This window comes from Tenrec ecaudatus, chromosome 5 (assembly GCF_050624435.1).
Source record: "Tenrec ecaudatus isolate mTenEca1 chromosome 5, mTenEca1.hap1, whole genome shotgun sequence".
Classification (NCBI taxonomy): Eukaryota; Metazoa; Chordata; class Mammalia; order Afrosoricida; family Tenrecidae; genus Tenrec; species Tenrec ecaudatus.
Genome location: NC_134534.1, coordinates 130,062,960 through 130,076,931, shown reverse-complemented (window position 1 = coordinate 130,076,931; position 13,972 = coordinate 130,062,960). Strand labels below are relative to the sequence as shown.

The following is a 13,972-nucleotide window of genomic DNA, read 5'->3' as shown; positions in this document are numbered from 1 at the left end:
CATGTTTGATCCTTACAAGGTCAGGGGGTTGATGTGCTTACTGAACATGCGGCCCCTTTGATGCTCTGGATTAGGGATCAGCAAACTGGCCCACGGGCCAAATTCGGGCCATGCCTAGTTTTGCAAAATAAAGTTTTCTGGGGTCACAGTCTCACCCCTCTGGCTAAGTTTCGACCACGACTGCCTTTGTGCTACAGTGGTGTAGGTGAATAGTTGGCACAGAACACATTCGGCCCAAGAGATGGAAAGCATTTACTTTCCAAGCCTTGTATTGAATCACCCTCCCACAAACCCAATGCAAATTATCACATGATTTTTGAAGTCCACAACGCTATCTCAGAGAGTAGCCAATAAGAGAGGCATCTAAAAAGTTCATGGAAAAATGGGATGAAAAAATGATGACATTTCCCCACGAATTTTTGGAAGCTTCCATGGTCTATTGGAACGACTGGTTTGGGAACTGGTACCATTGCAAAGGTCCTTATTTTCCTTGGGAATACCATATCTTCCACCCACAGAGTCCCTGTGAATCGGAATCAACTTGGGGGCATGGATTTCTCTGACCCACAGAAGCAGATGGAAATATAGGTAGCAGAGTGGAGAGTGTCACTTACCCTACACTTTGCACGGGGCTCACAGCCATAAAAAGCCTGGAATCACTGGCAGGAATCATGCATAACGTCACAGGACTGAAACACATGGGGGGCGGGGGGCACTGCAATTAAAAAGAGAGGGAGGAGTAAACAAAGAGTCACCTTGTGACACTCGCAATGCAACACATACATTTGAAACCGAAGTTTTCCTTCTGACCCACAATGTTTCCTTTCAACCTATAATCATGTTTCTAAGTGCCTGTTTTGTCCTTGCCCATCAAGTGCCTGCATGCAATCTAGCTGATCGTCTGAATTTAATATTTCAGAGTTTATAACAGAAAAACACGAAAGGTTATAAAGTCCAGTAAAAGTCCCACTCTTAAAGGCAGGGGTTTCCCCCAGAAGGTTTTGCTCTTTGAAATTCCATGTTGCTCCTTTCCTTTTCTGGAGGAGAGATGCTCAGAGTTGCAAAGCTAACTCATCCTGAGAAAGCGGGCCAAGAGGACTGGTGAGTGCAGGAAAGGGCTTTGTTTGGGTCTCTCGGTTGCCGTACATTTAGTGGGAGCGACTAGATGAAATCCGAAGTGCCAGTGAGGGTACAAGCACAAGGGACACCACCCCCCACCACCCCCCCACCCCCCCGGAAGGACAGGACCTCCTCTGCCAGGAAAACACCAAATCCCATGCCCCACAGGGAGCAGCTCTTTCCCAGTTGCTCTTAAAATGCAGAAGGAGGTTGTGACACATCCTTCTTGTGGAAACAGTTAGTGTGTGCACGTGCACATGTGCTGAGGCGGCAAGCCTGCAGGCCGTACTTGGGTTATTAGTAAAATATTTACTAAATCTATTTCTAAGTAACTTGAAGTTGCTGACAGATAAATCAACTCATCTTCAAACACTTTCAGAAAGTTTTTCTGACTAGATGTCAGTCGCAAGGGCTCTGTGTGCCAGTCCTTTTCTGATGCTTACGACAGTAACACCATACATAACGCCCATGTGTTTATAGAGCAGATTCTCTATGAGGATGCAACTACAGAATATGCAGACAGCAAGCATCAGATCTCTTGTGTGTGTGCTTGCTTGCTCATGCTCTCCTGTTCTCTCTCTCTCTCTCTCTCTCTCTCTCTCTCTCTCTCTCTCCTTCCCCGCTTCAAAAATAACTATCACTCACTGCCATCCAATTGATTCCAATAGGACAAGGTAGAACTGCCCCTGTGGGTTTCTGAGACTAACTCTTCAGGAGTGGAAAGCCTCATCTTTCTCCCATGGAGTGGAGCGGCTGGTGGTTTCAAACTGCTGACCTTGCAGTTAGCAACCCAACACTTAGCCCACAATAATAAAGTCACACAAAACTCCATGAATGTGCATGTTTTCTAAACTACTCATACAGAGAAGGTGAAGCGGAAAAGGAGATGTATGAAGTTTTATGAGATGAATAGTTCTCAATCTCTCTTTCTGGGACATACGTGGGCTGTCTTTCTACCAGAACTCAGAAAAGAGTTGAGGTTGAGAGGGGGCACAGGGGGAGGCTCTTCCTGATAAGAGATGATCTGAGGCGGGACAAGTCCACTCTCTGGTTTACAGTGATCAGTTTCTATCTGTGAGTTAACTGTTTACCCAACATGTTATGGCTGAAGAATCATCAGTCGTTGGCCAGTTTCAACATGCTGCGTTAGCAATATTCTCCTGAGAAAAGAGACCGCTGAAGACGAGGATCAGAGTGCAGTAAAAAAAAAAACAAAAAACTGGGTGGATTTGTTCTTTAAAGATAATTTCAGTTGGCAAAGGCTGTAATCGTTCAAACATAATTGGTGAACTCATTAATGAGCAACTGCCACCACAAGAAAGAACGCCATTGTCATCGACTTATCAGAGCAATGCGATAACGAAGTTAATTATATTGTTTTCAGTGGATTTACACCTGTTTCCTTTTGGGCTCTATGTTCCCCAAACATTTGTCCTGACCCTCCGCATGTATGCTCGTCTTAAACAAAAAGCCATCATTCTGTGGTCTCCTCACGGAAAAGGCAACTGATCACAACCCTCAGCATCAGGGCAAAGTCATAAGAAAACTTTTCTGCCTTTTATTATCTACTTGTAAAATGTTATAAGCCTGTAAACTAGTTAATTTATGAGCCATGTGAATAATTTGCTCACACTTGATCGGAGGTTTCGCTAACACGCTTTCCGGGGTTGTGGGAGGATAATTTGTAGGTCCTGCTTCTTTCCTAAGGGGACACTAACTAATTTGACATAGCAACATGACATTGATGGCGGGCACACTAATGATCATGCTCCAAAATGCGGCTGTCAGCCTGTCGCTCCAGCGAGAAGCTGGTTTGCTTTCACGACTGCTCAGGACACGGCGCTCAACTAATTATTCAGACAGTGACATTAATGAGAGCCTGCGTATTTATTTTCAACATACTAACCAGTGCTTAGCTTCTATTTGTCTGATATGGTCACTGATTAAAATGTGTTTCATGGTAAATCTGAACTCTAATGTCACAAAGCAGAACAGGAGAAAAATGAAGAACATACCTGGTCAATGCAGCTTGGCTTTGTTTTGTGTGTGTGTGTGTGTGTGTGTCTCAAAGATTGTCAAGGACAAAGTGACAGGTAGTAGGAAATGTTACAAGCACCAGGCGAGAGCAGAGGAATATTTTTAATCACATATGTCCATGCAGAGCCTTGACTAGCAGACAAGGTCATTGAAAAACATATACATTGCATAAAGTCAAGAGTAACTTCTATCTCCAATCAAACCCACACACTAACTTATGTTAGTTAACAACCATAATCTAATTTTGTTTTCCCTTGGAAGGACCAAAGGGTATGTTTTACTGTGGGTCCCCCCCCCCACCAACCTAATAAAGGTTGCCCTTTCTTTGAATGCATTTATAAATATCATGAGATGCAGTTTTGATTCTCCAAATATATTCTAGGGCAGTACAACGAGAAAATGTTTGTTTTCTTTTCAAGCATATTTTAGTATTTCTCTTGTGTTTTGCTTCTAGTCTACTAAACTGTGTCTCCAATTTTTTCCTACTTTAAGTGAAATTTCTATTTTGGTATGACAAATTTTGTCCTTCATTTGAGGGTGATTATAATCCTACAATATTGATATATTCATCATTTTAAATGGATAACTTAAAAAAAGGCATGCTTGGATTACTAAAGGTATTGACCAATGGAAAATAACTCTGATGTAGTTTACTGTAAAAACATGCAAAATAAAGAATTTCAATAGTATCTCAGCCAATGTTCTCCCTGCCCTGCTGGGAAGAGTGTCCTGGCACCAGGCATGACTTCTGATTTTATGAAGCAGCAAAATGAACGAGTTCATGGAGTTCACACTGGAAAAGGTCACTGTGTCAAACAAAAATCTTGGTGTGTTTTTCTAAAACTTACTTGCTCTGAGATAGCTCTGTAATTTTAAAATGCCAAAACTCCTAAATGACATACAATCTGTGGGCAAGCAGGTCCAGATCCCGTGTTAATGTTTAAAATACATTGAACCACGTCTCCATCTCAAAGCATGGTTGCCTCCTAATGCTGCTACTTCCACCTGTTGCAGACAGATTCTCAGATGACTGGCATCTCTTCACTGTTTACATGCAGTAAGGATTTGTCTTCCATAATACCATATACACTCATGTATAAGCCGAGTTTTTCAGTACATTTTTGTAGTGTATTATTATTTTTTAATCATTTTATTGGGGGCTCATACAACTCTTATCACAATCTATACATACGTCAATTGTGTAAAGCACATTTATACATTCGGTGCCCTTGTCATCCTCAAAACATCCGCTCTCCACCTAAGCCCCTGGCATCAGCTCCTCATTTTCCCCCCTCCCTTCCCACTGCTCCCGCCCTCATGAACCCTTGATAATTTATAAATTTTTTTGTCATATCTTGGACTGTCTGACATCTCCCTTCACCCACTTTTCTGTTGTCCGTCCCCCAGGGAGGAGGTTATATGTAGATCCTTTGTACCCCACCCTCCCGGTATCACCACTCACACCACTGGCCCTGAAGGGACCATCCGTCCTGGATTCCCTGTATTTCCAGTTCCTATCTGTACCAGTGTACATCCTCTGGTCTAGCCAGATTATAAGGCAGAATTGGAATCATGATAGTGGGGGAGGAAGCATTTAGGAACTATAGCAAAGTTGTATGTTTCATCATTTCTACACTGTACCCTGACTGGCTCATCTCCTCCCCACGTCACTTCTGTAAGTGGTTGTCCAGTTGCCTACAAATGGGGTTTGGGGACCCACCCCACACTCCCCCTTTATAGCACATTTTAATACCGTTTTTGTGGTAAAATTAGGTGCCTTGACTGATATTTAGGTGAGTTTATACTCGAGTATTTATGGTAATCCAAGAAAACACAGACTGTGGATGAGACTGGCTTGATGCTCTTTAACCCGCTTCCTCTTCTTCCTGGGCACACAGCTAACATGCATCCCCATTGCCTGGTCCCTTGCAGCTATTAGGGGGTGGGCTTGTGAATAAATCCTGCTCAGACACCACTGTTAGCCTAACCCCTGAAACCTCCTACCCCATCTCTAATGTACTCTTTCTTCCCTTGATAGCAAGCCATTCCAATTGAGAGTTACTAGTTCTGGGACCTAGTGAAGTCACTAGAAGAAATGATGCACGGTCCCAGAAAAACCACGTGGAGCAGAGTCATCACCACTATCTCCCACCAACCACCAATCAGCACGAGGCTGCGTGGAACAGAAGAAACAGACCCCTGGAGCTTGGATCTCTGAGTTTCGGTAATGTACTTTACATCTGCTACTAAATCTGACCCAAACGTAAGGAACATTCTTATTTTACCAAGGACTTCTGAGGAGTCCCTGAGGGGTTATCACACTCAGCTGCTAATTATAAGGTTGGAGGTTCAAATCCAGCTAGAGGCACCTTGGAAAAAATACCTGGTAACCTACTTCTGGAAAATCAGCCACAGACAAGCCTTTAGGGTACAGCTGTACTCTGACACATACAACGTAATCACGATCCAGAATCAACTCAAGGGCAGCTGGCATTTTTTCCTTGGCTCAAATGTTATACTTGAGTTTCTGAACTGCCAAAAGTCGGAGAAATACTGTAAATTTAGAAAACTCTCTAAAGAGTTTATATTTATGACTCTTTGCTCCTCCATACAAGCTAAAATGATGCATTGGCGGGTCAGTGTGAACAGTTTCATGTACCATGTAGAAAACAGTTCCCTGTGCCAGCCAATACACCCCTTGGTTAGCCACTTCCACCTGTCAGCGGAGACTTGCATGCTGTAATGATGATAAAGACGCTTCAGTGGAACTTATGGATTACGACTGACTCAGAAGAAAGGCTGGATGATCCATGGCTAAACTGAGCCAGCACCAACTCTAGAGCTCCCAATGATCCCATCTGTGACTGACCACGGGAACAGGGGAGGAGCAGATAGGGTCTCTTTTTGTTGTGCACAGGGTCACCAGGAGCTGAGGACTGACTCAATGCCAGCTATCATCAACAACCAAGAGGAAAATAGCGGCTGAAGACCTCAATCTATGGTACACATCCAGTAATTCCGACACTGTTCTTACAATGCCAGGCCTTGGCTCTGCTCTGGGGAGCACTTTTAGCATCATTAATGGTACTTTGTGTGATTCCTGTTGTGTTATTTCAGGTTAACGGTCCCACACGGAACCAAGCCACTCACTGCTGTTGAGGTCACTCAGACTCCCAGCGGCCCTATATGGAATTTCACAGCTTTATAAATCCTTATATAGCCTTGAACATCTCATAGAGAAGCTGGGGGATTGAACTGCCAACCTTTTGGTCAGCATTCCAACATTTACCCCACAGCATAACAAGGGTGATAAAAATATATGAGAACCACAAGTGATAATTTTGTACTATAAGTAGCTGACTGGATAAACGAACTGCTCACGTTCAAGTGATCAGTGCCTCGTGGCATTTAAAAAATATGCACATATCAGTGAACCCGTGCAGCTCAAACTTATATTGTTTAAGAGTCAACCGTACAAGCAAATGCCATGGAATGTCAATGTACTTAACATGTTAACATCTTCCCAGTTGAGTGGCTCATTTTTAATGTGCAAATTTTACTAAAAATGGCTATTTTGTCTGTTGCATATAAAGGAAAAAAGCTATGTAATAGATCCCCAAACCCAATGCAACATTTTAAGCAAAATACATAAGATGAGGGTCAAGCTGCTAATAAGATCAGTAAGAGATCAGACACTCCTATAAAAGTATTGTGCAAAGCCAATAACAGTAGTGCCTGCTGAATGTGCCATTTCGCACCACACAAATGTTTGCTCAAGCCATTCATGTTGACTGCTCTACGCTTCTTGACTATTCTACGTGTCTTAAGACATTTTCCCACTTTCTGAATGTGACAGTTAAAAGTTTTCGGGGGCATCTCAGTCTGAGAAAGGATGTGGCAATGTGCTTCTGGGAAGACAGAAGGCCTTGGAATCCCAATGAGAGAGTTCTACAGGGTCACCATATACAGGAATCAACTATGGAGCAAAGGGTGAATGCAATATGATATTCTACTGCACTAAGTCAAAGTTTAGAACAGAGAGTGAATATTTGAGGCTATGAAGACCAAAGTGACTCTTTTGGAACTTCCCAACTCTGCTTCACAGCAGGGAAAAAAGTATTCACTATTTGTAACAAATGGGTGTGACTGTGTTCCAATAAAGCTTTATTTTAGTGAACAATCTGGAAGAGAACACAATGGGACTGACAGTTCTGGGGGGCCATGGGAGCGGGGGACAAAGGAATGGGTGTTAACAAACCCAGGGACAAGGGAACAACAAGTGATCCAAATCAGTGATGAGGAGGGAGCAGAAGGCCTGGTAGGGCGTGACCAAGGGTAATGTAACCAAGAGGAATTACTGAAACCCAAATGAAGGCTGAACATGATAGTGGGACAAGAGAAAGGTAAAAGGAAATAGAGGGAAGAGCTAGGAGGCAAAGGGCATTTATAGAGGTCTAAATAAAGGCATGTACATATGTAAATATATTTATATAGGAGGATGTGGAAACAGATCTATGTGCATATACGTATAGGTTCAGTATTAAGGTAGCAGATGGACATTGGGCCTCCACTCAAGTACTCCCTCAATGCAAGAATACTTTGTTTTATTAAACTGGCATTCCGTGATGCTCACCTTCCTGACACAACTGCTGAAGACAAAGGTGCATAAGCAAATGTGGTGAAGAAAGCTGATGGTGCCTAGCTATCAAATGATATAGCGTCTGGGATCTTAAAGGCTTAAAGGTAAACAAGCGGCAGGAAAACAACAAAACCCACATGAAAGAAGTACACCAGCCTGTGTGATCATGAGGCATCGACGGAATCAGGTATCAAACATCATCAGAACAAAAAATCATATCATTGTGAATGAGGGGGAGTGTGGAGTGGGGACCCAAAGCCCATCTGTAGGCAATTGGACATCCCCTTACGGAAGGGTCATGGGGAGGGGACAAGCCAAATAGGGTCCAGGGTAGCCACAATGAAACATACAACTTTCCTCTAGTTCCTAAATGATGTCCCCTCCCCCACAATCATGATCCCAATTCTACCTTACAAATCTGGCTAGACCAGGGATGTACACTCATACAGATAGGAAATGGAAATACTGGGAATCCAGGACAGATGATCCCTTCAGGACCAATGTGAGAGTGGTGATACCGGAAGGGTGAAGGGAGGGTAGGGTGGAAAGGGAGAACTGATTACAGGGATCTACATATAACCTCCTCCCTGGGGTATGGACAACAGAGAAGTGGGTGAAGGCAGATGTTGGACAGTGCAAGATATGACAAAAATAATAATTTATAAATTATCAAGGATTCATGAGGGATGGGGGAGTGGAGAGAGGGAAAAATGAGGAGCTGATGCCAGGAGCTTACATGGAGAGCAAATGTTTTGAGAAGGATGAGGGCAATGAATGTACAAATGTGCTTTAGACAATTGCTGGACGTATGGATTGTGATAAGGGTTGTATGTGCCCCTAATAAAATTAAAAACAAAGAAACAAACAAAAAATACCCTTTATTTAAAAAAAAGCAGTGGGTAGGATTTGTCTGTGGGATATAAATTGCCAACTCACACATCAGAAAACTGATTAAGCATTGCATATTGACATGTAACTGTAGTTTTTGCTACATGAAATGAGAAATTAGCTCTGGTTAGTTTTTTTGCCCACGCGCCATGCTGGCCAAGAATGGGTGACTGATGATATGCTAGAGAAGGCTAAATTGCCAAAGGTTTGAGATCAAGGCAGTTGGCAAGGCTCAATTTCCACCTGAAATAGGGCACCTTTCCAAGGGCTCGCTGGCCCATAGGAGAGCTTATTGGCACCTATGTCAATAACTCTGTATAAACCAGAGTTATACAGTAACAAAAAGGAAAGGCAGGGCTGTTTCTCAGTTAGTACAGAGAAACCCCATGTTAAGCAAATGGAGACAATACTGTATGGTGAGCCTTATGGCAAGAATGTATGGAAAAGGAAAATAAAGAATACGTAAGTTTTAAGATGTCACTAGAACAGTTTGGTAGTTCCTCAAAATGTTACACATAGAATTACCACACCTCCTACCTATATGCTCAAAAGCCTTGACACCAGAGAAACAAACAGATACTTGCACACCTGTGTTCACTGCAGCGTTATTCACAAAAGCCACAGAGTGGAACACGGCATAGTAAATTAAGTTATATCACTGGATTTCAAGCTTAAAAATGGTTACAATGTTTTGTGATACTTTATCATAAATCGGGCACTAAATCACCAAATAAGAGACAAATAGCATCCCTGGAAGTAGGGGATATTTTTGGGTAGGAACTCTGTGATAGAATTTGCCAGAAATTGTGTGCCAAGTATATCTTCCACTGTTCCCTCAAGGAGCTAAAGTTGGTTCTGGTTGGCATTTTCTCTTCTCTTTTCAATGGCATGACTCAGAGGCATCCACAACCAGAAGTTTTTTTGTTGTTGGGTTTTTTAATTGCTGTTGTTGTTCATAAATCTTAGATCCACATTCATGTTTTATTATAAACATAAGCAAACAATATGGTTTGAGATAAAAGGCGAGTCAATAATAGTTCAGTATGATACAGAAATAATTTTGTCATTAAACATGATACCAAAAGTGGGTAAAGGTACAGAAATGCCTCTTGTAAGGATGATGAAATAACTAAATAAAAAAATTGTATCTACAAAAATATGCATCAACTGAAAAAAAATACAATTAACAGTATTTGCCCTAGAAGGATAGAACTGGGTGATTTTTTTCTTTTGAGTTTTTTGGGTGTTTTCTGACTGTTATAAAGCAAGGTATTTCTAAAATACTGTTTTATTATTTATCATTATTTATAACCATTTTATTGGGAGCTCTTACAGATATCATAATAGTCAATAATTCAATAACATAAAGCAGTATTATACAGTTTTTACCACAATCAGTTTCAAAACATTTTTTTGTTCTTGAACTGATTGCTCTCAGCACTCCTTTGTCCCTTCCTTCCCCCACCACACCCCCTTATTTATTTCTATTATAGTTTTCTCCCCATATCTTAAACAACCCAATATGTTCATTCACATATAATTCTGTTGTTTGAGCCCATTGAGTGGGGTTACACAGTCATCAATACTATCAGCTCCTTATCCCTCATGCCCCCTCACTTCCTGTATCCCAAGGGAACCTTTAGTCCTGTTATTGTGTCTGAAGGGTTATCTATCTTGACCTTCATGTACCACACAACCTTAAATATACACATGAACATACACAAACATAGCATGATTGATTAATTAGAGGTAAAATAAAAACCATAATTGTAAGGGGAGGAAATATTAAAAACTCGAGGAATAGTAATATAGCTCTTCAGTGCCATACCACACACTTTGAATTTATCATCCCTTCAATGTGGCCCTTCTGAGAGGGACTGTCCGATTATCTTATAGGTAGGTTTTGGGTCTCCACTACATCCACCCCTCTTCACATTGATTTGCTTGCTTGGTTTTGAACTTCTGATACCTCTTCCCATTGACACCTCATGATCACACAGACTGCCGTGCTTCTTCCATGTGGGCTTTGTTATTTCCCCGCTAGGTGGCCACTTGTTTAACTAAAAGCCTTTAAGACCACCCATGCTATATCTTTTAATAGCCAGGCACCATCAGCTTTCTTCACCATATTTGCTTATGCACTCATTTTGTCTTCAGTGATCAGGACCAGAATGTGAGTATCATACAGTGCCACATTGTTAGAGCAAACTGTTCTTGTACTGAAGTAAGATGTAAGTAGAGACCCAAAGTCCAGCTGCTTCCTTGTTGCATTAGCATATATATACATAAACAAATATGTATATATTTATATATATGTTTTTCTTTCCCTTTTTTCCCTCATGCCCCACTACTATGTTTACATATTATTTACCTCTCAGTAATTCCTCTTAGATACAATTAGATTGATTAAGCACAACCAGAACAACAGGTACATCCTCCTTGCTACCAATTTTAGAACACTTATTGTTCCCCTGTTCCTCGCTCCCTTCGCCCCTTCCCAGGTCTCCCCCCAGGAACCATTGGTCCAATCACTGTCTCCATAAGATTGCCTATCCCACCTATCTTGTACAGATAAATACCAAAAGCACTCTCAAACATACAGAGAGTCTAACAGGGAACAAGTCTTACATAGAGCAGATGAGGATCTCTCGGTTAAATAGAGAGAAGGACATGTTATAAACCACCAGGGTTACATATCCCAGGTCTTGCTTACGTACTGATACCTATACCCTTTTACTCCTCAGCATTCCTGTCTGACAGGTGAGCATCCTAAAAGTTCCCATTGCTATTCCTGCAGGCAGAGAGGAGTAGTCCAGTGCTCCACCCCCCACTCCTCCACCTTCCAGTTATGCCTTTAGACTTTCAGTGTGACCCCCTTGTGAAATACTACTGTTTTTAAAGAAGAAATTTGCTGTGCATTTATACTCATTTAGAATAGCCTTTGACTGCCTATTTCCTAGACTAGAAGTTATCTTGAGAGCAAAGTTTTTACTCTCTCTCTGCCCCCAAATTTGTGTTTATGGCATATTATGCACCCAATTAACATTCTTGAATAAACTGAATAGACCACCTTACTTTTAAAAAGTCTTCCTTGTAAAATACCACAAATAAATTAAATTTTATACTTCAATAATTTAAGAGAAATTAAATATTTTTTGTTGAAAGAAGGTGACTGCTGGCAGATAATAGCTGTAAATAAAGTGCTTGGTGCAAAATTGTACTCCATCCCCTATCCTTTTTCCATGGTGGCACATAGTAATTTGCCTTTTAAGAACGTAAGACAATTATGAGTCATTTGATCATTAAAAACAAAATACACCTTGATCATGAAGCTTGTTATTTCATAAATATTTACCCCAAATCATTGTCTGCCTTGCAGCTGGGGTGGTAAGTTGCTGATTGACAAGTTAACTTCTGTGCAGTGGGGGGGAGACCTCTGTGTCAGCTGGGACAAGTGGTACTTTACACTCTTACCCATGGAAGCTCTTCCTTTGCAGTCCAAAGCACCGCAAGATCCCCACCCTTCTCTCTTACACACACACACACACACACACACACACACACACACACACTTGCGCATGCACATGCGCTCATCCCCACACTCTCTTTCTTGCTTACGGTCTTTCTTTGGCTCCCCAGTACTCTTAGGATAGAGATCCAAACCTTCCCGAGACCTTACAAGGTCCTGCCTAATTGGGCGCTTGCAGATGGTGCCAGTCTCTAACACCACTACACAACCAGACTCTTGCCACTTGGGGCATTTTTCTCCATCTGTCAAGCTCACCACTGAGCATTTGCTCTGAGCTGAGAGGATGGGAAGAAGGTAAAGAAGGAGGGGACGTGAAGAAGAGATGAGGGTGGCTGCTCCTTCCCTGAGAGCCACCAGGGTCGACCAGGCAGTAGAGCAGAGCTGACCCTTCTCTGAAAAACGACGCATTGTGAAGCGAACAGGCAACGGTGTTTTCCTCCACTTACGTGTCAGGAACATCTGCCCCTATTGCTTATGCATTCTTCAAACACGCCAGGCCTACTGGGTCACCATTTGCAGGAGCGGTAGCTAAGTTGCTAGGAACCCTGAAGTCCTCACGAGCCATTTCCCAGGATGAAGGGAAGGTCCAGCAACTCCAAACATAGCTGCTCTGCCATATCAGGTTCCTAGTTGGGAGTTCACTTGGGTGGCGGGATGAAGGGAGACAGATAAAGCTGCTATGCTTTTAGAAAGCGAAAAATTCAAATCTAGGTTAATTTTTTTTTCCTAGCTAGAAGATGACATTCCCATACCACCCTGCCATATTGGATCCACCTTCCCTTCCTTACTTTTCAAGCTCTGCCCACCAAATGGAACCAGCCTTCCCCTTGTCCCCGAGAATGCAGTCCTACCCAGGTTTCCCGCACAGCCTCCTGGGACAATGACTACAACCTCCTTCTCTCTCTCGCCTCACACAGAACTAAACACAGGTGCCCAGAACACCATTTCTCCCATCTTAAGAGTCTACAGTCCTTTAAACTCAACTACCATATAGACTCGAGTATAAGCTGAGTTTTTCAGCACATTTTCAATGCCATTTCTGTGGTAAAATTTGGTGCAGATATTCGGGTCAGCTCATACTCAAGTATATACGGTACGTAAGAGGTTGGATCTGTTGTAGAGCCAGAGCAGAGTTACTCTGAAGCATAAGCTGCCTTCTCTAATTCTGGGTTTTCCACAATGCCAGGCATTACAGAGCAGGTATAGAGGTAGCACCGTGGTTCCGTGCTTGACTTATAACAGGAAGGTCAGCAGTGCAAACCCACCAGCTACTCCATCCATGGGGCAGAAAAGCAGCACTCTGCTCCCATAAAGATGTCTGGCCTTGGAACCCCATGAGGGAGGCCCACTGTCTGAGAGGGTCAACAAAGCATACAGGAAGAGTCCCTAGCATTTAATGTCCTGGCATTTAATTTGAGACCACGTGACTGGTTTCTGACTAATGGGAGGTGGGCCGAGCAATGGGCCCCAGTTCTAAACCTGACCAATAAAACACAATCACCACCATGCCACTGCTTCTTCTTTCTCAGCCCCAGTGTCTGTGGAGACTCCAAGCTGCTGATAGCCAGTGCCAGGGAGGCAACATGGCCATGGGGACAAGCAGGTCATACAAACACCTAAAGGTTAAGTGTGCATCAAGAAAACATCCCAACCCGGTGCTACCCAAACCCACAAGTCCAATATTAACCAATATGTCCGACACCAATCCACAAAGTCCTCCTCCATCTCACAAAACAGACACAATGATGTCGACTGCCAGA

General features: G+C 42.6%; 1 protein-coding gene across 4 annotated transcripts in view; it reads right to left on the bottom strand.

The window, feature by feature from the left end:
- FOXP1 (forkhead box P1) overlaps nt 1-13,972 on the bottom strand; it is a 730,731-nt gene that overhangs the window by 442,882 nt on the left and 273,877 nt on the right. For all 4 annotated transcript variants that reach the window (XM_075549895.1, XM_075549899.1, XM_075549893.1 and 1 more), the window contains exon 4: nt 615-715. The gene's annotated coding sequence lies outside the window, so the exon portion shown is untranslated. The remainder of the gene's footprint in view (nt 1-614; nt 716-13,972) is intronic.